The sequence below is a fragment of the Hordeum vulgare genome, chromosome 5H (genome assembly GCF_904849725.1).
Source record: "Hordeum vulgare subsp. vulgare chromosome 5H, MorexV3_pseudomolecules_assembly, whole genome shotgun sequence".
In the NCBI taxonomy this organism is placed as follows: domain Eukaryota; kingdom Viridiplantae; phylum Streptophyta; class Magnoliopsida; order Poales; family Poaceae; genus Hordeum; species Hordeum vulgare.
Genome location: NC_058522.1, coordinates 558,161,337 through 558,187,223, shown reverse-complemented (window position 1 = coordinate 558,187,223; position 25,887 = coordinate 558,161,337). Strand labels below are relative to the sequence as shown.

The 25,887-nt window shown below is 43.5% G+C and overlaps 1 pseudogene; it reads right to left on the bottom strand.

Annotated features, from left to right (window-relative positions):
* Positions 1 to 797: 797 nt before the first annotated feature.
* On the bottom strand, positions 798 to 24,900 carry LOC123397294 (annotated as a pseudogene).
* Between the last annotated feature and the right edge of the window lie 987 nt (positions 24,901 to 25,887).

The following is a 25,887-nucleotide window of genomic DNA, read 5'->3' as shown; positions in this document are numbered from 1 at the left end:
TCTTTCTTTTCATTTTGCCTATTTCTTCTCCTCTTCTCACTACTGGAATCTGCTAGTTTGCCAACAGCTTTAAGCTTTGCCGTCAGCAATTTCACGGGGCTGACGGCAAAGAGACTTTGCCCTCAGCCAAAATGAAAGCTGACGGCATAGGAGGGGCTGACAGCAAATAAAATCTCTACCGTCCGCTTTATCTAAGCCGGTAGCCAGCTGACGGCAAAGGACAAAGAAAGCTATCGGCATAGAAAGGCTGACGGCATAGGGGCTAACACAGTCGCCGCCTCGACCAGAAAAAAAACGGGGGCTGTCTTTGCCGACAGCCAGCTGAGGGCAAAGACTAACGGCTGTCTTTGCCGACAGCTGGCTGAGGGCAAAGAAAAGTGCCTTATCCCCCCGTGCCTACCTCTCTTAACTTCTCTCTCTCACCGTTCTCTCTCTCACCCTCCCGAGCATACTCTCTCCCCCGCACTGCGCCGCCCCGCCCCTCGCCGGCCCCACGCCGCCGTGCGCCCGCCCCGCGCCGCCGTGCGCCGCCCCCTCCGGCTCGGGCCCTCGCCGCGCCGCCCGCCCCGGCCCCCGCCGCCAGCCGCCGGACGACGAGGCGCCGCCCGCCCCTGCCCCCGCCGCCCCCCCCCCGACCGACTCTGCGGAGTCCCCTCCTCCTCCCCTCCTCCAGGTCATCAGCTTTTCAGATTCATCCCGTTCTGCAAATTTGTTTACAACATTTAGCAGCTGAGCAGAGAAGCATGCCCAAATGATATGCACTCCCGAGCACAAAACGATGCCCAAATGCTATCTTTTTATTGAAAAATGGCGCGTATTAATAATGCAGCTGAACTGCCTGTTTCCATACCTAGAATATTTCCATCAGGGCTCCACAGACACCTATTGACACATATTGCAGCATCTTTCATTAGTGCAGCCTGAACAAAGAACAACACATTTTATGCATTAGAAGTTCAGAACTCACAATATAAGTCAGAATGCTGCTAATTGCAGGCTTACAGCACATTAGAAGTGGCTAACAAAACGGAATAAAATAGATCCAAGAATTTATCATTCAAATAATGACATGCAATGGCAAGGTACAGGAGCCAATGTCCCAAACTTCAAATGTCTTGTGTGCTATCCTTTCGCGTGAACCAACTTCCCATATCCCGATGTCACCAACATTTGTTCCAACTGTTTTACAGCAGAGATATTAAAATACACAATATGCACTAACAAAGTAAAAAATTCAAGAACCAAGCTAAGTGTTTGAAGCATGTACCTAGAAGAATAGTTTGTTGAACAGGATGGAAATCCAGGCTCATAACATTAGAACCCTGATTGAGTGTGCGAACAACTTGTTTGGGGAGGTCTTCTTGACTGCAAACATTGGGAGGATGGCTTGCACCAGAGAATGACACCTGAAATAGTTTTGTAAGGTGTCAAAACTGCTTCATCAATCTGCTGTTACAGAAATGAGCAAAGAGCAGAAACTATGGCAAAGTCCACGTTCACCCAAATACCTCATCTGGCTGGCCTACACGCATTGTTTTCATCAGATGTTCAGAATCTGCAGACTGATAGTCAATGCCAGGCGCACTTGTAGGAGTCCTTGGATGCTTTAGAAATGCCACTGTAAACAAATAGAGCATCCAAACAAAAAATCAAACAACATTGGAACAGTGACATACACCATTTTGCTGAACTGCTGTTTTATGATACCTGTGTTTGGTGGCTGAACAAGACCGGGCGGCCCTTGTGCAATAGCAGGATGTGGTAAAGAGGGATTGGGATTTGTCATCCAACCAGCAATTGCATTTGGAGATGGTGAAACCACAGGTTGAAACGGCTGCGAGATTGAGAATATAGTAAATGATAGGATGATATAAAATGTCAAAATGTTCAACTATAGCTGTGATACGTACAGCATGAGCACCCATCGGAGGGAATCCAGCTGTCTTGGGGATTGGTCGAACAAGAGGACCATTTGCACGGGGGGAGCTCTTGCTCCATTGGTAGGAGCATCACAGGAATGATCCGTGAAGAGTGTCTTTATGTCAGGGTTTGGTCTAGGATTCTTGCAGAGCTGATGTTGCCAGTTAAGACTACATGACATAAAAAAATGAAAGCAGTCCAGTTAGCATCACCCTCCACAAGAAACTAAAGCAAGAGAAGGCAATACCGAAAGCCTTGTAGGCCAAACACCAAGCATTGCATGTGTTGAATATAGGCAGTATGCAGAAAAAATAGAAAAAAATATGGCACGTCATAAACCTACACATATTTGTTATATAGACATCAACAGTGACATAATGAGCAACCTCACCTTAATGAGTTTGTCATCGCCACATGTAATAATTGATAGGGACTTGTTGGTGTGAGAGAATGCAGTGTCATTGACCCCGCCAATGTGAGCATCGATCTGTGCAATTCACAAAGAATCAAACAGTTAGAAACCTTTAAGGGGTTGCAATGAGGATTAGTTTGGGCATTATGGGGAGTTAAGGACTCTGTCCACCTAAGGGCTCGAATCCAAACTCCATGTTGTCAAACAGACCGAAAGGGGGTGTACATGGAAAACTATTTGATATATAGTCTCATCAATATGCACATACCTCTGCTTGCTGTCTTAACTCTCCATTAGGAACAAACGTATAAATCTGGAAGCGCGGGGCCTCTCCCTCCCGACGGTCCGTCCGCGCCAGGTCCGGCACGAGAGGTCTAGACTTTCCTTGATGATTTTAAAGATGTTCTAGACTTTCAGCATAGATATGCAAGCAAACATCAGAGAGATTACTGTCAATTTCATTTGCGGCAATAAGAAAACCATTGCAAATTGACAAACTATTTAATCTGACCACAACATGCATGTCAGCTACTGTATTTAATGTTTATAAAAAATATATATAATTCAGTTGTAGCGGTAAGAATCTGCAAGCATGTAGAAAATATACCTACAGAACAGTAGCCTATGCCATGCAATGCTCCATATCACAAATTAAATTTAGAATCTTGACCACTGATTTGAGGCATATATTGTTAGCTTTTATACATCAATTTATCCCTTTTCAACTATAAATCAGCGGAAATATCTAAGGAGAAATGCACATCTGCATTCTGTAAACAATATATGAGTTTTTTAAACTATATATGAGAGTTTGTTAGAGATACGTGTGAGATTGAGATTGGGAGAGTAAGATCACGTGACAGAACTGTGTTTTTTTCCTTCTACTGTGATTCGATCTGCACCGTTATAATCAGGTCCCACCAGATTAACGGCTCGTAAAATCTAATTAACGTGGTAAGAGGAAGAGAAGAGTAACAAAACTTGAATAATAAATTATTAATAATAGATGTTAGTATTAGTTAGCTTAATTACCGCGAGTGCGTATTTGTGTTGATTGAGTGCATTTAAATGTGCAGTAGCTTCTCCGCGAGGGATTGGTTTTCGACGACCTCCCCTGCATTCGAAAGTGAGCACATTTGTTAACTCCTCCTCCACCCCCTTTATTTTGCTCTGTTCCGGCCTTCGTGCTGATGACACTATCTAGCTAGGTATTTTTAGTATTAAAATGCAAAGGTGTTGCATAACCAATATGCGTCTCCCGTTCGAAAGGGTTCCTGTCATAAATATGCATGCATTTGCATATTTATAACGGTGATTCTTTCGAATTGTCCAACGTTATCCATGGACAGCCCGAGTATGTGTAGATTGGGTCGTTTCCCATGCTTTGCTCCGGATCCAATATGCTCAGAAGTATGACATCAACGGGTACCGCTTTCGTACTGCTAGCAAAGAGCTTTCAATGCCCGGTCGAAAAACAAACAATTCCGGTGTCTCTGCTATAGGCGAGGGAGGTGTCGAGTATTATGGAAGACTTGAAGAAGTCTACGAACTTCATTATTATGGTGAAAATCCTCCGAACGTTGTTGTGTTCAAATGTCATTGGTTCGATCCTACTAAGACAAGACGGACTCATGAATATCTTGGGATTGTCGAAATTCGACAAGACAGGCAGTTAAGCGGTGCCGATGTCTATATTGTGGCTCAACAGGCCACCCAAGTTTTCTATCTGCCATACTATCGTCAAAGTATTAAGAACCTAGAAGGTTGGTATGTCGTGTTCGATGTGCCGCCACATCTTAGACCACCTCCCCCAAATGAAGACGATTATGAACCTCAAATTGACCCAATAACATATGATGGAGAATTTTTCCAAGAATCACGTGGTGTCAGACGTCGTACCTGAAACTGCTCTACGTCCACCCTGAACACGAAGGAACAAGACTCACGTGATGATGAGGAAGAAGTGGAAGTAGAAGAAGTTACCAATGCCGATGAGGTATCAATGCTTGATCGGTTACAAAAAGGCCTTCCACATGATATCCTTGAACCCGATGACGATATCAGTCATGACGACACGTGTGATACTGATGATGATTTTGCTTCAACTGACCATGGAGAAGAGACAGATGATCCAGACTATTAGTACTTAGTATGCATCCAAACATTGTTGTTTAATTATTCAATTATTAGTTGAATTATTCATGTATTTATTATTGTTCACTTAATTATTGTCCTTGAATTTGTACTAATTATTTAACTATTTATCGTTACAGGTGGTGAGACATGGCAGGCGGGGATAAGTTGAGGATAGCACCTGGGCAGCTACGGAGAACTTTGTTGCAGAGCTTTGCCGAGGAGCCCCGTGGGAGAGGCATAGGAAAGAAGAGAGGCAGAGGACGTGGTTGTGGGAGAGGGAGGCTGCATGATAGGAGCCAGTCGCCACCACCCTCGGCCACTTCATCCTTGCAGACGAGGGTGTCGCCGGTGCGGGATCTTACCGTCCAGGAGGAGACACCGATGCAGGGGGCTGAGGCGGAGGCTGAGGCGGAGGGTCAGGGTGCTGAGGCGGAGGCTGAGGCAGAGGGTACTGAGGGGGAGGGTGCTGAGGCGGAGGGTGCTGAGGCGTTGGCTGAGGCGGAGGCTGAGGGGGCTGCCAGCAAGTCGGTCTACCAACGTGGTATGACACGAGTTCCAGACCGATTGGACTTGCAGCACAGGCCATTAATTAAGCCAGAAGGCGAGAAGTAAGTTGATATATATTGTGTACCTTATATCATTTTATTTCACCAAGTAGCTAATGTCTTTGCCTTATCATTATGTAGGGGGTGGGATTACCCGCAGAATACCCGGAATCCAAACTGCCTCCTTGGTGCTTTACTTAGGGAGCACTTCCCCGGGATAGTGCAGTTGCCCGATGAGGGTATGGTTCCCGAGCCAGGACTCAACTGGGAGCACTACCAAGCCGCTCTGCTCCCGGAAAACACACATGTCAATGGTGTTGTTTGCGTGAGCGTGGCCAACAAGGTGTTGGCTGATTTTTGGGTAAGTATACAATGTTATATATTGTTACTTCCTTCCAAATCATTTCACTATTCATCTGTGCATCTATTTGGCATAATTGCAGAGTCACTTTAGGGTCGAGGACGGGACGGAGGAGGCGGCCAAGAAGAACCTCGTGAAAGAGTGCAAGAGTTTATTGAATAACATGAGGCACGAAATGCGTGTTCAGGCTGTTCGAGATTGGTACGCCAAGCAAGGGGAGCCGAAGACAAAGACTGAATGTCGAAAGATTTTCCTTGATATGACCGAGTACATGGAGGTATGTACATTCCAAAGATCAATTCTTAGGGCTAGTTAGGTCTATTTAGTTATAATACTTAGTTTCATTCTTCATTAACTTACATTCATAGGTGCCCCCCAGATGGTTGGCCGATAAGATGGATTGTTGGGAGATGATAGCGGACAGGTGGTGCACAGAGGCTTGTTTGAGCACCCACACTATGGCCAAGGACCGTCGTGCCCAACTGGTTGGTGTGCCACACCACCAAGGCAATGCCAACATCAAGCAATACGCCAAAAAATGGGTATGTGTGCCTTGTTTTGTTTCATCTATAATTCGTTCGTTCATGATTTTTGTTGTACTAATTCTGTCTTTTCGTGTAGGCCAAACACAATAACCAGCCCGAGCCTGAGGGATACGCCGCGTTTAGCATGGCCCATAAGGGCTCGTACAAGACGGCGAAGGCATATTCTGAGGGGGACGGGCCGTCGGCGTACACAAGCCTGTCCGCCTACAGCAAGATGACATCTTATTCTAAGGTGGTCAAACAGCTGCGCGGGCCTGACTTTGACCCGAGCCAGAATCCTATCGATCCAGAGGCGTTAATGATCTCTGGTAGCGGTAAGAGTCATGGCACGCTGGCCATGTGTGATGGCTTCGTCCCTATCACTGAGACTCTATCTCAGATCAAGTCGAGGCAAACGAGCTCGGCTCCTGCAATACGGGAACGCGCGAGGCCAGTTGATCTTGCCATCGAGGTTAGTTTTCTTCATTAGTTCTTTCGTTCTTTTGTCCCTGGATGGATGATGAAAATTCCTTTTGAGGAGTGGTTGCAGGCCGCATTTATGAAGGAGAGGGAGGCCACCAGGCTCTTGTTGGAGGAGAGGGACCGGAATACGCAGAGGTTGCTTGACGAGGAGAGGGCACGCAATAATGCCCATGCGAAGGCCATGCACGACTTCATTGCGGTAAGTCAGTTGTGTGAGAAGCAAGGCCATGTGTGAGACGCAACAAGGCTATTTCTTTGACTCCTCGAAAACTAATTTGCAGGCTATGTGTGAGAAGCAAGGTTTGCCGCCCCCTCCGCCGATGCCTTCTCCGGTGGGAACGGTGAGTTCCCTTTCAATGACCGACCTTGCATGGTCCTATACCATTGTCTGTTGCCGTGCTAACCACATATTTTAACTCTTGCCTTGTTGCAGCATCATTCAAGAGTTGAATCCCACGATCCCTTTGCTTCTCCTGGTGAGAGCCCTAGCAATCCAGCGACCAACGGAGATGCAGCTTCTCCTTCGTTTCCTGGCATTTGGTAAGTTATTCCTCTCCTTCTTATTCTTCTTATTGTTTAGATCAACTTAGATTATGCCAGGCTTTAATTAGCTTAGTAAATTCTAGTTGATATTAGCCATGGTTTAGTTAGCTTAGTAAATTCTAGTTGATATTAGCCATGGTTTAGTTAGCTTAGTAAATTCTAGTTGATATTAGAGCTCAAAAATGACATAATTAGTATAGAAAGTTTTAAAAGAAACCACAAGAGAAGAACAAACAAGAGATGAAGAAATAAGAGAAGAAGAAAGAGGAGAAAAAGATAACTTCTATTCTTTCTTTTTCTCTATCTTCTTCTTCTTCTTCTTCCACTTCTTCCACTTCTTCTTCTTGTTCTTCTTCTTCTTCTTCCCCTTCTTCTTCTAATTGCTTAGCTTAATTTAGGTAACTTCTTTCTTATTGTATTCTTCTTCTAAATTCTTTCTCATTATGCAGATTTTGATAAAGCAGCATGGCATATGGATGGATGCTCGAGACTTTTTAATGCACTTGTGTAGTCCTAGATGAACTTTGTAATGCAATTGTATTTGTGGATGCACTTGTGATGCTTTGTAATACTTTGTGATCTTGTTTGCACTTTAATGACATATATTCGTGTTGTTTGCACTTGTGTTGTGCTGTCCATACTTTGTGATGCACTTGTGGTGCTGTTTAGGGGCAGATTCAATATATATATGTTGCTGTTTGTATCTATGTTTTGCAAATGCAGGGAATTAACAGAAAACAAATATGGAAAAAAAGCAAAGAGGGTCTTTGTCGGCAAAGAGGCGGCCAAGGGGACTCAGGGGTAGGCTTTGCCGTCAGCTGGGACAAAGCTGTCGGCAAAGAGGGCGGCCAAGGGGACTCAGGGGTAGGCTTTGCTGTCAGCTCGGCTCTAGCTGTCGGCAAAGAGGCGGCCAAGGGGACCCAGGTGTTTGGGCTTTGCCGTCAGCTCTGCTGCGGCTGTGGGCAAAGAGGGGAGGCTTTACCTTCAGCTTTGCTACGGCTGTGGGCAAAGCCTACCGTTAACCTTCTAACGGAGCTCGGCCTGCGCCGTTGCCGCCACTTCTCTTTGCCGTCAGCCCGTGCCACAAGGCTGATGGCAAAGTCTTTGCCGTCGGTGGAGCTCCGGCTGTCGGCAAAGAAGGTGATTGTCGATAAAATCTTGGCCGACACCTTTGCCGACAGCTCACTGACGGCAAAGCCTTTGCCATGAGTTAAACTGTCCTTTGCCGTCAGCTCTGGCTGTCGGCAAACCAGCAGATTCTAGTAGTGTCTCCTCTTGATGGAGCTAAATTACCTAATTATGTCTTTTTTAAGCTAAATGGGCTAATTATCCCATTTTAGAGGAAAACAAGCTAAGTATATAATACTAATGAGCTAACCAAGGTTCTTATGCCATTTTGAGCTTATTATGGTATTTTGGAGCTAAATGGGCTAATTATGTCGTTGTTGGGTTAATTACCCTCGTGCATGGACATGCACCTACCACGCAAAGTTCGCAGGTCCAGAAGTTGCCCTTTTGGTCCAGCGGACTTTCCAGGTTACCTATACTACTTTTCAGGTTATATAAAACTTTTCGATATTTTCTACATTTGAGGATGGCAATATTATTTAAGTTGTCCTGTTTTGCTCCGGTACCAATAAATATAGACGATACATTATTTTGAGAGACTTGATTTCAACAAAAGAACATGTGATCTTCTTTGAAGTAGTCTTGAACCTAAGCAATAATGATGGGCGAATAAACTAACAGAATCTACCACTAAATCTACTAATTAACTAACTGAATCTACCACTAAAACTACTAATTAATTCCAAAAAACTAAATACCAAACAATAAAAAATCAACTTCTTCTTCTTTTTTCTCTTCTTCTCCTTCTTATTTTTTTTATTCTCTTCTTCTCTTCTTCTTCTCTTCTTCTTTACTTCTTCTCCTTCTTATTTTTTTTCTTCTCTTCTTCTTCTTCTTCTTCTCCTTCTTAATTTTTTCTTCTCCTCTTCTTCTTCTTCTTTTTCTTCTCCTCCTCATCCTCCTCCTACTCCTCCTCCTCCTACTCCTCTTCTTCTTCTCCTCTTCTCCTCCTCTCCTCTTATTCTTGTTCTTCCTCCAAAAAACTAAATAACAAGGGCGTGGGGGTGTGGGGGCTTACCGGCAGTGTTGGGGCTGCGGGGGCGGCGCCGGGGCCTGCGGGGCAGTGCCTGGGCCGGCGGCGCCGGTGGTGGGGCTGCGGGGGCAGCAGGGGCGCCGGCGGTGGGGCTGCGGGGGCGGCACCAGGGGCACCAGCGGCGCCGGCGGTGGGGCTCCGGGGGTGGCACCAGGGGTGTCGGAGGGTTGTGGGGCACCGGGGGCGCCGGGGGTGGCCGGGCGACGGTGGTGGCGGCGTTGGGCGTCGGGGGAGGAGAGAGAGAGGGCCGGGGTGGGGGCGGGACGGCCGTTTGAGTAGATTCAAGACCTTTGCCGTCTGCTGGCGGACGGCAAAGGGGTCTATACTCTTTGCCGTCTGCCTCTGGCATCTTTGCCGTCCGCCAGCAGACGGCAAATAAGGGCGTAGGTTGACCTAAGGTTCCCCCGGCCAGATGAGCTTCTTTGCCGTCTGCTGTCCCCTTCTTTGCCGTCTGCGGCAGACGGCAAAGAATTGACTACTGGCAAAGACCTTCTTTGCCATCAGCCAGTTCTTTGCCTTCTGCTTTCTAAGAGCTGAAGGCAAAGACACTCTTTGCTAGCAGGTAGGAGACGGCAAAGATTTGGCAGACGGCAAAAAACTGATTTCCAGTAGTGACTCCTTCACTGGATCGATACCTTGGTTCTCAAACTGAGGGAAATACTTACCACCGTGGTGCTACGTCACCCTTTCCGCTTCAAGGGAACACCAATGCAGGGCTCCAAGACCACGGGGGGGAAATCCTTTGCATATTTGCCTAGGAAGTCCCTTAAGGCGTAGCCGTAGTAGAAGGATTCCTGGTGCCGTTGCTAAGGAGTATCAAGCAACACTCCAATTTCTGGCGACGTTGGAAGGTCTTTTGTTGCAGTAGCACCCGGGTGGCATGATTTGCATGTATCAAGTGATTCAAAATCAAGTGAGTCTAAACAATTCATCTGATGGAGTTTCTCCATGCGTTTATACCAATAGGCATGGTTCCCATGTCTCGAACGATTCAAAAATGAGTGAGTCAAAGATCCATCAACATGGAGCTTCTTCATGCGTTTCTATACCAATATGAATCAAGCGGCAGTGCCACAAGTAAGTGGCACTATCATTACTACTTTGTATCTTTTGGCATCAATATTATGAACATGTGTATCACTACGATCGAGATTCAATAAACCATTCATATTAGGTGCATGCCCATTGAAGGTATTATTCAAGTAAACAGAGTAACCATTATTCTCTTCAAATGAATAATCCGATTGCAATAAACATGATCCAATCATGTTCACCCTCAACGCAAACACCAATCAATATTTAGGTTTAACACTAATGCCGAAGGTAGAGTGAGCGTGCGATGTTGATCACATCAACCTTGAAATTACATCCAACTGATACGTCCCAAACATATCTATAGTTTCTCGTTGTTCCATGATCTTTTGGGTGACATTGTTATATGTTTTGCTAGACTTTTATACCATTTTACACATAGTTGGACTAACCTACTAACTCAGTGCACCCAGTGCCAGTTTCTGTTTGCTGATGTCTTTTTTGCAGGGCCTTTTACACAATTTTCCGTAGCCTGAAAAATCCAGAAAAATATATAAAAAAGTCAGCAAAACGAAAGCTTTGGGATCACCGAAGGAGGGCCAGAGGGGGCCAGGGGCCTCCCAGGCGTCCTGCTAGCGCGGCCAGGCCCCAGGCCGCGCCAGGAGATCGCCTGGGTGGGCCCCACTTTTGCTACCTCTTGAGCTTGCGTTGTTTTTCCCCTTGAAGACGAAAGGGTGATGCAGCAATGTCGCGATAAGTATTTCCCTCAGTTTGAGAACCAAGGTATCAATCCAGGGGTATCAAGATGAGGCACCAATGTACCTGCACAAAAACAAATAAACTTGTACCCAACGCGAAAAAGGGGTTGTCAATCCCTTCACGATTATTTGCAAAGTAAGATCTGAAGGTGAAAAGTGCAACAAAGTAATTTTATAGATCTGAATATAGGATGTGAAGTAGACCCGGGGGCCATAGTGTTCACTAGAGGCTTCTCTCATGATAGCAAGTATTACGGTGGGTGAACGAATTACTGTCGAGCAATTGATAGAATCACGCAAAGTCATGATGATATCTAAGGCAATGATCATACATATAGGCATCACGTCCGAGACAAGTAGACCGATACTTTTTGCATCTACTACTATTACTCCACACATCGACCGCTATCTAGCATGCATCTAGTGTATTGAGTTCATAACAAACAGAGTAACGCCTTAAGCAAGATGACATGATGTAGAGAGATAAATTCATGCAATATGATACAAACCCCATCTTTTTACCCTTGATGGCAACAACTTGATGCGTGCCTCGCTAACCCTTCTTTCACTACGTGAGGACACCGCATGGTATGAACCCAAAACCAAGCACTTCTCCCATTGCAAGAATTATAGATCAAGTTGGCCAAACGAAACCCATAACTCGAAGAGAGTTACAAGGATACGAAATCATGCATATAAGAGATGAGACGAGACTCAAATAATATTTATAGATAATCTGATCATAAATCCACAGTTCATCGGATCTCGACAAACACACCGAAAAACAAAGTTACATCAGATAGATCTCCATGAAGATCATGGAGAACTTTGTATTGAAGATCCAAGAGAGAGAAGAAGCCATCTAGCTACTAGCTATGGACACGAAGGTCTGTGGTGAACTACTCACGCATCATCGGAGAGGCAATGGTGTTGATGAAGAAGCCCTTCGTGTCCGAATCCCCCTCCGACAGGGCACCAGAATGGTCCCCAGATGGGATCTTGCGGAGACAGAAGCTTGCGGCGGCGGAAAAGTATTTTCGTGGCTCCCTTCTTTGGTTTTGGGATTTTAGGGAATTTATAGGCGAAAGAGGTAGGGCAAAGGAGCCACGTGGGGCCCACATGCCTGCCAGGCCGCGGCTAGGGGGCTTGTGACCTCCCCCGAGGTCTACTGCCTTGGTTCTCAAGTCCCGTGCGTATCTTCTGTTATGGAAAAATCATCCTGCGGGTTTTATTCCGTTTGGACTCCGTTTAATATTCTTCTCTGGAAAAGGTGAAAAACACGGAAAAAACAGAAACTAGCACTTGGAACTTAGTTAATAAGTTAGTCCCAAATATAGCATAATCATGCATATAAAACATCCAAAGTTGACATGATAATAGCATGGAACCATCAAAAATTATAGATACGTTGGAGACGTATCAGGCATCCCCAAGCTTAACTCCTGCTCGTCCTCGAGTAGGGAAGTGATAAAGACCGAATTTTTGATGTGGAATGCTACCTAACATATTTGGTCTTTGTAACTTCTTTCTTGTGTCATGAATGTTCAGATCCGTAAGATTCAAAACAATAGTTTACTATTGACATGAAAACAATAATACTTCAAGCATACTAGCAAAGAAATCATGAACTTTTGAAATAACAAGGCCAAAGAAAGTTATCCCTACAAAATCACATAGTCTGGCTATGCTCCATCATCCCCACACAACGTATTTAAATCATGCACAACCCCGGTATTGGCCAAGTAATTGTTTTTGCACTCTTACTTTCTCAAACTTTTTAAAACTCTCATGCAATACATGAGCGTGAGCCATGGATATAGCACTAAAGGTGGAATAGAGTGTGGTGGAGGTTGTGAGGCAAAAAGGAGGAGATGGTCACATCGACTCGGTGTATCAATGGGCTATGGAGATGCCCATCAATAGATATTAATGTGAATGAGTAGGGATTGGCATGCAACGGATGCACTAGAGCTATAAGTGTGTGAAAGCTCAAAAAGAAAACTAGTGGGTGTGCACCCAACTTGCTTGCTCACGAAGACCTAGGGCAATTTTGAGGAAGCCCATCATTGGAATATACAAGCCAAGTTATATAATGAAAATTCCCACTAGTATGTGGAAGTGGCAAAACAAGAGACTCTCTATCATGAAGAACATGGTGCTATTTTGAAGCACAAGTGTGGAAAAGGATAGTAGCATTGTCCCTTCTCTCCTTTTCTCTCATTTTTTTGTTTGGGCTCTTTGGACTCTTTTTTTCAAAAAAAAATTGGTGGGCATTTTTGGCCTCTTTTTTTTATTTCGTCACATGGGACAATGCTCTAATAATGATGATCATCACACTTTTATTTTCTTACAACTCAATATTTAGAACAATGATGACCACTAGTAGAAATAAGGGCTTTCATCCCAGCTCGAAAAACACATTAGTCTCGGTTCCTTTATGAACCGGGACTAATGTTAGTATTAGTCCCGGTTCGAGCGGCAAAGGCGCCGATCGGGCATTAGTCCCGGTTCAAATGGGACCTTTAGTCTCGGTTCGTGTCTCGAACCGGGACTAAAGGGTTTGGAGGATTTAGTCCCGGTTCGTGTCTTGGACCTTTAGTCCCGGTTCGTGTCTCGAACCGAGACTAAAGGGTTTGGAGGGTTTAGTCCCGGTTCGTGTCTTGAACCGGGACTAAAGGGTAGACCTTTAGTCCCGGTTCGTGACACGAACCGGGACTAAAGGTGTTCAGATTTTTTTTTCTATTTTATATTCTTGTTTGTAGTTTCTGTTTTAAATTGCTTATATCTTTTAGGATATTTGATGTTTTTGATTGATTCTTTTTGCATTAGATTCAAAATTTTGTCTAGTTTCTGTTTGTGCCATTAGATTTAAAATTTGAATGGTTTAAATTTGAATTTGTTTAAATTTGCTTCAAACCCAGTTTTTCAATAACTTGAGTTTACAAATAGTTTTTAATTTAATTCTTTTTGCTCCCACTCATGTGTTAGATTGTTGTCACAGTAAGATTTATTTGGTTATTTTTAGAATAATTTAAATTAGGATTTTAATTAAAGAAATATTGTTTTGCTTTTATAGTTGTTTTAGTCATTTAATTGTTGTTTTTTATTATTATTAGTTAGTTCTTTTTGTAGATTTTAACATGTATGGTGCATATTTAATGCACAAAAAAAATCTGCAGTACAATTAATTTTAAAAATATGCCTTTGTAGCAGATGGGTTTTCGTCTAAAACCTTGATACTTTGAGTTTTGTAGAAAATAAAAAAAAATGATAAAATCTTCAATAAATAAACTAAAATGATAAATCTTCACAAAATAAAATCCTTTCAGATGTTGTTAGGTTTTAGTGTCTAGTCGGTATAGAAATTTTGAGATATGAATTTTGACCGTTTTTGCAAAAAAAGGAAAAAAAAATAAACGGCCATAACTTTTGCATACTACGTCCAAAAAAAATTAATATATAAAAATAACTATAAAATTTTTGGTACTCGATTTCACCCGGGCTTGCCCGGTGAAGTTTTCTCACATGCCCAAAATTCCAAATGGAAAAAAGTTATTTCAAAAAGAAGTTTTTTCCAAAAAAAAAAAGAAAAATAATTTTATTTAAAATATTAGGTTGTTTTCATTGAAATTCACTATTATTGTTACTTATTAAGTTTATTTTAATAATTGTTAGTAATTCAAAAAATTAAATCATGTGACATGACATCAAGACCCAAGTTGTTTAGGATTGATAGCTTACTATTGTTAGGAAAACAACAAGTGCACACTTGGCAACTAGGGGCGATAGAACCAGAAAGTTAAGTGTGCTCGGGCTGAAGCAGTGAAAGGATGGGTGATCGGTCGGGAAGTTAGACGATTTGAAATGAGTGATCCACGGTAGAGCAGTGAGGATGGGTGATTAGAGATTAAATTGTCAAATAATTCAAAGATTAGAAAATTGGAATAAAACATAAAAAATATTCAAAAATAAAATTTGAAAAAAACTAAAAAAAAAATCTACCTTTTCGGGTCAAACAAAAAAAAAACAGACGGATCCTTTAGTCCCGGTTCGTAAGTAGAACCGGGACTAAAGGTACTCCTCCGAGGCGGCCATGTGGAGCACCTTTGGTCCCGGCTTGGAACAGGGCCGGGACTAAAGGTTAGGCCTTTAGTCCCGCCTCTTTAGTCTCGGTTGGGGAACCGGGACTAAAGCCCCTTACGGGCCGGGACTATAGGCCCTGTCCCCACTAGTGGACTCTATAGGAAATGCCTCCGGCAGTGTACCGGGATGTGCAATGATCTAGCTTAGCGTATGACGTTGAAACATCTCGCTAGCTATCTTACGATCATGCAATGGCAATTTCAAAGTGACGACACATGTCATGAGTCGGAACGGTGGAATTTGCATGGCAATATATCTCGGAATGGCTATGAAAATGCCATAATAGGTCGGTATGCTGGATGTTTTGAGGAACGTGTATGGTGGGTTTGTGCACCGTCGAAAGTTGCACGGAACTAGAGAGGCTAGCAATGGTGGAAGGGTGAGAGTGCGTATAATCCATGGACTCACATTAGTCATGAAGAACTCATATACTTATTGCGAAAGTTTTATTAGTAATCGAAACAAAGTGCTTAACGCATACTCCTAGGGGAAGGATTGGTAGGTGTTAACCATTGCACGATCCCGACCGCCACACAAGGGATGACAATCAATAAATCAATTATGCTCCGACTTCCTAACATAGCGGTTCACCCTACGTGCATGCTACGGGAATCACTAACTTCAACACAAGTATTTCTAGAGTCACAACACCCTACTAACATAACTCTAATATTACCATATCCATATCTCAAAACTGATTGTGAGGAATCAAACTTCTCTTACTAATCAATGCACTTGAATATGGAAGTTTTTATTATATCCTCTTTGGATGCCTATCATATTTAGGACTAATTTCATAGCACACGCCAATTACCAAGTTACTTAGAGAGAGCACTCTCAAAAAGATATAAGTGAAGATCGAGACTTTTATTTCTACAAAATATGACACCGCCGTGCTCTAAAAAGATCTAAGTGAAGCATGTTGGAACATCTGGACTGTCAGAAATGCCAAGGTCTTTAACCAGGAGCAGCCAAAGTTCAGAAAATGGAGATCTGGTTTCATCAATGACATTTCCATGTTAGCTCATAGGATTAAGGCTAGTTTCAGGGATGATCTCCTTAAATGGGTTTCCTTTTTACCTCCTTGAGGTTTGTAGCCCTCCGGCAGGGCACCAGAACGGTCCCCAGATGGGATCTTGCGGAGACAGAAGCTTGCGGCGACGAAAAAGTATTTTCGTGGCTCCCTTCTTTGGTTTCGGGATTTTAGAGAATTTATAGGCGAAAGAGGTAGGGCAAAGGAGCCATGTGGGGCCTAGAAGCTTGTGAGGCGCGGCCCCCCTAGGCCGCGGCTAGGGGGCTTGTGACCTCCCCCGAGGTCTCCTGCCTTGGTTCTCAAGTCCCCTACGTATCTTCTGTTATGGAAAAAATCATCCCGTAGGTTTTATTCCGTTTGGACTGTGTTTAATATTCTTCTCCGGAAAAGGTCAAAAACACGGAAAAAACAAAAACTGGCACTTGACACTGAGTTAATAAGTTAGTCCCAAAAATAGCATAATCATGCATATAAAACATCTAAAGTTGACATGATAATAGGATGGAACCATCAAAAATTATAGATACGTTGGAGACGTATGACCCACCTCCTCCGGTGCCCTCCTTTGGCCTATATTTTGTGTTCTGTGAGGAAACCCTCGTAGACTATCTGGAATCACGAATTTCTCCACTGTTCCACCGCCGCAGCGCTTCCGAGATCGGGAGCGTCAGGACACCTCTTCCCCGCACCCTATTGGAGGGACGATTGACCTTCGGGAGCTTCTCCACCACCATGGACTCCTCCTGGAAGTGCCATGAGTAGTTTCCCTTGGACCATGAGTCCATGACCAGTAGCTATGTGATGTCGTCTCTCCAATCTTGTGCTTCAATGTTAGTCCTTGTGAGCTGCCCTACATGATCAAGGCATATATGTTATTCTGTTGCTATTGCTATGCTCGGTTTGTTGGGATCCGATGGATTATGAGATTATGTTCAGATTCTTATGAGTTATATATTTGATTACCCTTTTGTATTATGTTCCTTAGTGATTCTTGCATGTTCTCCATTCCTTTTTATTGCTTTGGCCAAGTAGTAGATCGTAACTCCAATAGGGAGCGTTATGCATGATTGTGGGTTCGGGCCCCTCGATGTCTAGCTTGAGTGATAGAAACATGAAACTAGGGAATGTGCTTGTTGCCACCAGGGAGAAAACAACGGTGCTTGTGACCAAGGTTGCAAGGATTGTTTACCTTACACATACTTCGTTAATGCAGTTGTCCGTTGCTTTGAGTTTACACTTTGGGTGGCGCTCGCAACTTAATACCGGAGAGATGTTCTGGATAGATATCTCAAGATGGATGATTAGTAAGTACATGCTGATGAATAAATGGTCTACTTGTCTCGGCGTATTACCCATTACTATTGAACCTCTAACTATAAAGGAGCATAATTAGGATTGCGGTGCGATCATAATTGTGTCAATTGCCCAACTGTGATTTGTTTACCCCAGCATAGTGGTTTATCGTCTTTTGGGAGAGAGGCGTGATACGTCTCAAACGTATCTATAATTTTTGATGGTTTCACGCTGTTATCTTGTCTTCTTTGATTGTTTTATGTACCTTTTATATCTTTTTTGGGACTAACTTATTAATTCAGTGCCAAGTGCCAGTTCCTGTTTTTTCCGTGTTTTTGACTCTTTCCAGATCTGATTTTGGAACGGATTCCAAACGGAAGAAAAACCCCGAAATGATTTTTTCCCGGACGGAAGAAGATCAGGGGGCCTTTGGGCCAAGCCAGATGGGCTCCAGGGAGCCCACAAGCCCGCACTCCGCCACGAGGGGGAGGCGGCGGTGGGCAGGCTTGTGGCCTCCCTAGCCACCCCTGACCTAGATCTTTGGCCTATAAATTCCCAAATATTCCGCAAAAAATGAGGGGAGCCTCGAAAATACTTTTCCCACGCCGCAAGCTTCCGTTTTCTCGAGATCTCATCTGGAGACCCTTCCCGACGCCCTGTCAAAGGGGACTTTGGAGTTGGAGGGCTTCTTCATCATCATCATCACCCCTCCAATGACTCGTGAGTAGTTCACCTCAGACCTACGGGTCCGTAGTTAGTAGCTAGATGGCTTCTTCTCTCTCTTGGATCTTCAATACAAAGTTCTCCATGATCTTCATGGAGATCTATCCGATGTAATCTTCTTTGGCGGTGTGTTTGTCGAGATCCGATGAATTGTGGATTTGTGATCAGATTATCTATGATATATATTTGAGTCTTTGCTGATTTCTTATATGCATGATTTGATATCCTTGTAAGTCTCTCCGAGTCTTGGGTTTTGTTTGGCCAACTAGATCTATGATTCTTGCAATGGGAGAAGTGCTTGGTTTTCGGTTCTGCCATGTGGTGACCTTTCCACGTGACAGTAGGGGCAGCAAGGCACACATCAAGTAGTTGCCATTAAGGGTAAAAAGATGGGGTTTTTATCATTGGTTTGAGATTATCCCTCTACATCATGTCATCTTGCTTAAGGCGTTACTCTGTTCTTATGGACTTAATACACTAGATGCATGCTGGATAGCGGTCGACGTGTGGAGTAATAGTAGTAGATGCAGAAAGTATCGGTCCACTTATTTTGGACGTGATGCCTATAGAAATAATCATTGCATAGATATCGTGACGACTTTGCGCGGTTCTATCAATTGCTCGACAGTAATTTGTTCACCCACCGTCTACTTGCTTTCATGAGAGAAGCCACTAGTAAACACTACGGCCCACGGGTCTATTCACATCCATCGTTTACATCTCCGCTTTTACTTTGCTTTGTTACTTTGTTGCTTTCAGTTCTCACTTGGCAAACAATCTATAAGGGATTGACAACCCCTTCATAGTGTTGGGAGCAAGTTTTTGTGTTTGTGCAGGATCTTGAGATACTCCTCCACTGGATTGATACCTTGGTTCTCAAACTGAGGGAAATACTTACCACCGCTGTGCTACATCACCTTTTCCGCTTCAAGGGAACACCAATGCAAGGCTCCAAGGCCACGGGGGATATCGTTTGCATACTTACCTAGGAAGTCCCTTAAGGCGTAGCCGCAGTTGAAGGATTCCTGGTGCCCCCGACACGGCAATTTCTGGCACCGTTGCAAGGGAAGCACAACTGACATCAAGGCGTCACTAGTGAACGTCATGGACTCCGGTCCATGTCACCACCATTGCTTACACCTCCATCATTTACCGCTTTCTTTACTTTTCCATTGCAATCACTATTACCTCCCCGCTTGTGTTTTGATCCTTTGCGAACTACAATGCCGGTGAGATTGACTACCTCTCTGTACTCGTTGGGAGCAAAGTTATTTGTTGTGTGTGCTAGTCGACGTCTTCTGCTAGCGCCAAGGTGGAAGACACCAACTTGTTGAGCCTAGGAGTCCTCCTGGATCGATAAAACTTACAGTCTCCGTGTAAGGGAAATATGCTGCTGACTACATCTCCACCTTCCACTTGGGGTAACCAATGAGGGGCGAGAAGTATATACATCAACTCGTCATCAAGCGAATTTCTGGTGCCGTTGCCGGGGACTCCACTCTTCAAGATAGGGGAGTTGCACACTATCTTTTACCTTTTCTTTTTAGTCTAGTTAGTTTGCTTTCTAGTGTTTGCTTTAGAGTCTTATAGCCAAATACCAAAAAAAATAGTTGCTTTGCTCTTGCTCGTTGCCGTTGCTATGGGTTCCAATGAGAACACCAAGTTGGGTGACTCCACTAGTCACAAAAACAATGAGTACACTTTCTCCTCTATTGCTCCAGTTACCACTAAGGGTCGTTTTACAAGTAAACCATGTGACTATACTAGTCATTATGGAGAATTATGCCCTTGGCATGGTTGGGTCGTAAAGCCACAAGATCTTTGGTTTGAAGTTGATCCTAAACGTCCCCAAACTTGGGAAGACGTCCAAACTCTTATAATGGAGAACAAATCAAACGTAGAGGATGACACTACAATTTTACTTAATAAAAATATTATTGATTTTGACAATTGTAGTCTCTCCGAAGTCATCACCTTTTTGCAAAGAATGGCTAAAGACCCCCACACTAGTACACTCAATATTGCCTTCACCGAGCATATTATCAATGCTCTTATCAAAGCTAGGGAGCAGAAGCTCAAGCTAGAGACTTCTATTCCTAGGAAGCTAGAAGATGGTTGGGATCCTATGGTCAAAATTATATTGAATAATATCTCATGCTTTGCTTTGTGTGATGTTGGAGCTAGTGCCTCCGTTATGCCCAAAAGAATGTATGATATGCTTGATTGGAAACCTTATGATCCATTTTCTTTTTGTGTTCATCTTGTTGATTCTTATATAAAGAAACGTTTAGGGAGAACTAATGATGTTATTATTATTGTCAATGATAATTATGTGCCCGTTGATTTTCTTATTGTGGACATTGAATGTGATCCTTCATGTCCAATTATTTGGGACGTCCTTTTCTCCGCACCGTTGGTGCTATCATTGGCATGAAAGAGGGAGTTATTAAATTTCAGTTTCCTCTTAGAAGGGAATGGAACACTTCCCTAGAAAGAAGATTATGTTACCTTACGAGTCCATTACACGGGCAAGCTATTCTTTTGGACTTGATAACACTTGATCTTCTTGCATTATGCCTAGCTCAAAGGCATAAAAGAAAGCGCTTGTTGGGAGGCAACCCAATATGTTTTTAATTTGAGTTTTAGTGGTCTTTATGTGTGTTACTACTGCAGCAACATCATTGTATCTTTATTTTTAAGCTTTGTGCCAAGTTATAGGCTCCGATTGCAGGAAAGTTCAAAAATTGTGACATGTTGTCGAGAAACAAATTATGTCTGCTTGACGGAAAAAATCGCCAAAAATCACCAGATCATCTTTTTGATCTGAAATGTCTTGGCAGCATACTCTATATAATTGTTTTTCTGGCATCTGTTCTGAGTTTGTTGATTTGAGTTGCAGAAGTGCCCTGAATAAATTATTTACTACTTGTTGTTCAGTTTTTCACAGATTCTGCCATATTTTGTGGTTTCATTGTTTTGCGAATCCTAAGCTTGCTTTTTATTTGCAAATTTTTTTTGGCATTCATTAGAAGCAGTATCGTTTCATGAGAATCTTTATTTCCAGTAGGTATTGAATTATTTTATTAAGGGAACTAACTACTCTAATCAGCTTATGATGAGTTTTGTATGAAGGGAGTTTTCAAGTATTGTGATGGGAGAGAAGATGAAAGAAGATAAAGGAGTGTCAAACGCTCAAGATTGGGGATGCCCCCATGAATCCCAAGAAATATTCAAAGGAGACTCAAGCGTCTAAGCTTGGGGATGCCCCTATGCATCCCCTTCTCTATCAACAATCATCAGGTCATCCATCCCCATACTATATTTTTATCACTTCAAATGATATGTGCTATGCTTGGAGCATCCCGCTATTTGTTTTTTTATTTTGTTTTAGTTTTGCTTGCTGCTCATAACAAGTCGGAACCTAGCCTACCTTGTTTGCGAGAGATAAGCACTCCATTCCACTCTAGAACACAACATAGGTTTTCATGCTTATTCTTTTTGTGTGTTCTTCATCTTTTCGTAGCTACCGTCATGCTTAGCTCTTAGCTTTCATGCTTATCTTCTTACGAGCTTTTATTTAGGTTGATTTTGGAAAACACTAAGCACAAAAATACCTTATTTTATTTTTAGTTTCTTTTCAGCAGGTTCTATTGGAGGGCAGTCACCGAACCACAACGAGGAAATCACGTGAAGCAAGGTCCATGCCTATTAAAAGAGAGGTCATATGCACCTCAACTCTAAAAGTGTCTAGCCCTTGCTTAGACATAATCTTTGGGAGGTAATCACTTCTCGTGCTTTCATTTAATAACTATACTTTCTCTTTACTTTTGTAATTTTCCCTAGTTCAGTTATAAGAGTGGGAAGGTTACTTTTGCATGTGTAGTGTCTTGTGCAATGCTCTTGTTCATATGGTTTTCGTCCCTCTTTTAGCATGCGATAATCTTGTTATCTTGTGGAAAACATGCCATGTTCTTTTATAAAAACCCAATAAATGGGCCCTTTGCACTATTTCCTTTCTTTCACCTAATTACATAATTTGGGAACTCTGGTGGTTGCTTCATTAGCGATTGAATTATTGTAGACGCTTTTTGCTGTTGAACTCAACATATTTGGCTGATGCAGGACGTGTAACCAAGTTTATCTCCACTAAACTATCCCCTTGGGGTACTTAGCTTTTGAGTCTTATGGAACATGACAACGCGGTAATTAGTAACACTCTGAACACCCCCTTGATCTTGAAGATTGGTACTAATATACTCCGTTTCCATTCTTCTAGCATCTTGTTTGCCTGAAGTATGACATTAAAATGCTTGGTTAGCCATATTATCGCTATATCCCTGAGGCCTCTCTACACCTCAATGGGGATACAATCATGGCCCATCACCTTGCCTCCTTCCATCATTTTTAAAGCCTCCTTGACCCATGGCTCCTTGATTCACTGCACAATACGCGTGGGGACCGGATTTTTGGGGAATTTAGTTTCCCTTTCAAATGGCCCTAAAGTATACTAGCCCCAGGAATACTGTTAGCTGGCACACCTTTCCTTGATACAAATGTCCAAGCAAAATACAAATTGAGGTACAATACCAAGGTGGTCTAATGAGTACATCAAAAGGGTTTCTAGTGGTTGATGGGGGAAGCATTACAGGGATCTTCAACTCCTCTGGGACTCCATTTCCCACAGGAACAGCTGACCGGGTTAATTCCTATCTCGCACGACTGCTGTCCTCGAAGCCTACGCTCCAAGCTTATTGTCAAGCATCTCCTCTCCAAGCTTGCAATCTAGCCAAGACAATATCCAGGGACAAGCCAGTGAATACATTGAATGTACTCGCAAACATCAAGAAAAAAACATATAATTTGCAGTGTTAATTATACACTCATAATGATACCATAATACTGCGTCAACTCAAAACATTACTCAAGCATTATTAGTGAAGTTATAATCATACTGAAATTCATTAAGCAATCAATAAGGGTATTAATAACATATGCAATATAAACACATGCCACAGTCGGGCGTCTCAGCGACACCGCATAAAGGGCTTATATGGAACAATAACAAGCATGCCATAGTCGGGCGTCTCAGCGACACCGCAAAAAGGACTTATATGAAATAATAAACATGGCCACAATCGGTCGTCTCAGCGACACCACATAAAGGGCTTATATGAAATAATTAAGAATATCCAGGAGGTAGAACCGTCCCAGGGATATTCAACAATCAAAATCAAAAGGGTTAGTCCATAGAAAATAATATTTAGAATCATCGACCATTTTTCCCGATTAATCTCATACTCCTCTAACTACCTCCGAAGACCGACACTTAGACCGACACTTGACTAGTCAACCAACGTCCTTGACCGTAGACACGGCTACTCGAATAGTTTTGACTCTCCAAAGGTTGTACTCTTTACCCATAGTTCACGGTTTTCAATAGTCATCATGACTAATCCTGCGTACGGCAATTTAGAAGCGAACACTCAGAATCAGCACACACCCATTTTACCTCCGCGAAGCCCGGCTTCACCCGGACTATGCTGCCAAGGTAAGACCATAAGACAAGGAGGCTCCGACCTCGACTAGCATGGCATCAAAAAAATTATACCACGCGTTCACGGGGTGTGCCCTCCCATCCGGTCCCAGACCGGAAACACCCATGCCCCTGCCCGTATGACTGGATTTATACCACGGTCGTGGATACCTTCATCCCGGCCCCTCTACTGGTGTGTGACTGGTAATAGGTGTGCAATTGACTATACCGAATCCATTATCCAGGAAGCTATGGTAGCACGCAAATAAGGAGACATACTGACAAGACTCGATCTATGGTCGACTTAGGAGGTTTAAGTATTACCTGCATGATTAACACAACCTATGTGCAGACAGAGCCACTACCCACCTAACATGCCTCGTTGACCACTCTGGTCCACGAGATGTCAATCCCTCGGTCGTGTCTCCACAAGACACGGACTCTCACTGAATCCCATCCGGTAGGCATGTAAGGTAGGAAAGAGTGACCACTGTCTATGCACCAAAATCATAGCGATCCTTACTTTCAATACATTAAACTACATGCATGATTTACCACATGAAATAACACCACAAATATATCATAACCCTATGTTACTTTCACCAAGCAAACACACATAACCAAGTGAAAAGTAGGTTCAGGATGCTTGCCTTCCAAGTGTAGAGAGGTGGGTTTCACCACAAAACTTTTGCAAGTTTTAACTCCTGTCTTCGAAGCCTATTTAAAAGATATGCTAATTAACATACAATATAAAAACAGCACACAAATTTGCTTAGAAAATTTTCAAATAAATACTAAAATAAACTAGATAGAATTTTAAAGAGGTGAGAAAAAGAATCAACTCATTTGGAGTTTTCTATAAAAAGTTATAGCCAGTCAAAGGTTTGGTCAAAATCTGTTTTAAAATTCAAAAAGAAAAGAAAATGCTTCAGTCGAAAATGCGCTAGCGCAAGAGTTAAAGTGTACTGGACAGAAGGCGTTCACTAGCACGGGCACTGGCTGGGATAGAGACGCTAACACGCGCAGCCCACGTGCAGGTTTGACTCGGGGCTCCTTCTTCCTCCTCTGGCCGAAGGAGAGAGGGACTCCGGCGAGGCTCACCGGCGACATAATCCTCCATTCGAGGAACTGAGGGCACCGGCGTGCTCACGGGACCGAGGCGCATCCATTTCACGACCTTGGGGATGCAGCGGCTGCCGGAAGCAAGCGGCCCTTCCTCTACGTCGGAGGAAGCTTCGGCTCCGACGGGGTGCTGGCTAGGAGAGGTCCTAGGTGCACGGCGAGGGTGGGGCAGCTCCATGATAGGTCTCCATCGTATCTACTTTTCCAAACTCTTTTGCCTTTGTTTTGGACTCTAACTTGCATGATTTGAATGGAACTAACTCGGACTGACGCTTTTTTCAGCAGAATTGCCATGGTGTTGTTTTTGTGGAGAAATGAAAGTTCTCCGAACGTCCTGTAAATTTACGGATATTATTTTTGGAAAATATGAAAAATACCTGCGCAAAGATCCACCCGAGGGGGTGAGCCAGTGGGCCACAAGCCCCCTGGCCGCGGCGTCAGGGCTTGTGGGGCCCACGTGGCTCTGCCGCCCCCAAACTCGGCTCTATTTATTCCCTTTCGTCTCAAAAAAATCAAGAGAGAAGATTTCATCGCGTTTGCGATACGGAGGTGCCGCCACATCCTGTTCTTCATCTGGAGGGCAGATCTGGAGTCCATTTTGGGCTCCGGATCAAGGAGATCGTCACCATCGTCATCATCAACCTTCTTCCCTCTCCAATTCTATGAAGCTCTTCATCGTTCGTGAGTAATCTATTCGTAGGATCGCTGGGCGGTGATGAGTAGGATGAGATCTATCATGTAATCGAGTTAGTTTTGACGGGGATTGATCCCTAGTATCCACTATGTTCTGAGATTGATGTTGCTACTACTTTTCCATGCTTAATGCTTGTCACTAGGGCTAGAGTGCCATGATTTCAGATCTGAAATTATTATTTTGTCACCAATATATGTGTGTTCTAGATCCGATCTTGCAAGTTGTAGTTACCTACTATGTGTTATGATCCGACAACCCCGGAGTGACAATAACTGGAACCACTGCTGGTCATGACCATAGTTTGAGGAGTTCATGTGTTCACCAAGTGCTAATGCGTTGGTCCGGTTCTTTATTAAAAGGAGAACCTTAATATCCCGTAGTACCATTTGGACCCCGCTGCCACGGGAGGGATGGACAATAGATGTCATGCAAGTTCTTTTCCCTAAGCACGTATGACTACACACGGAATGC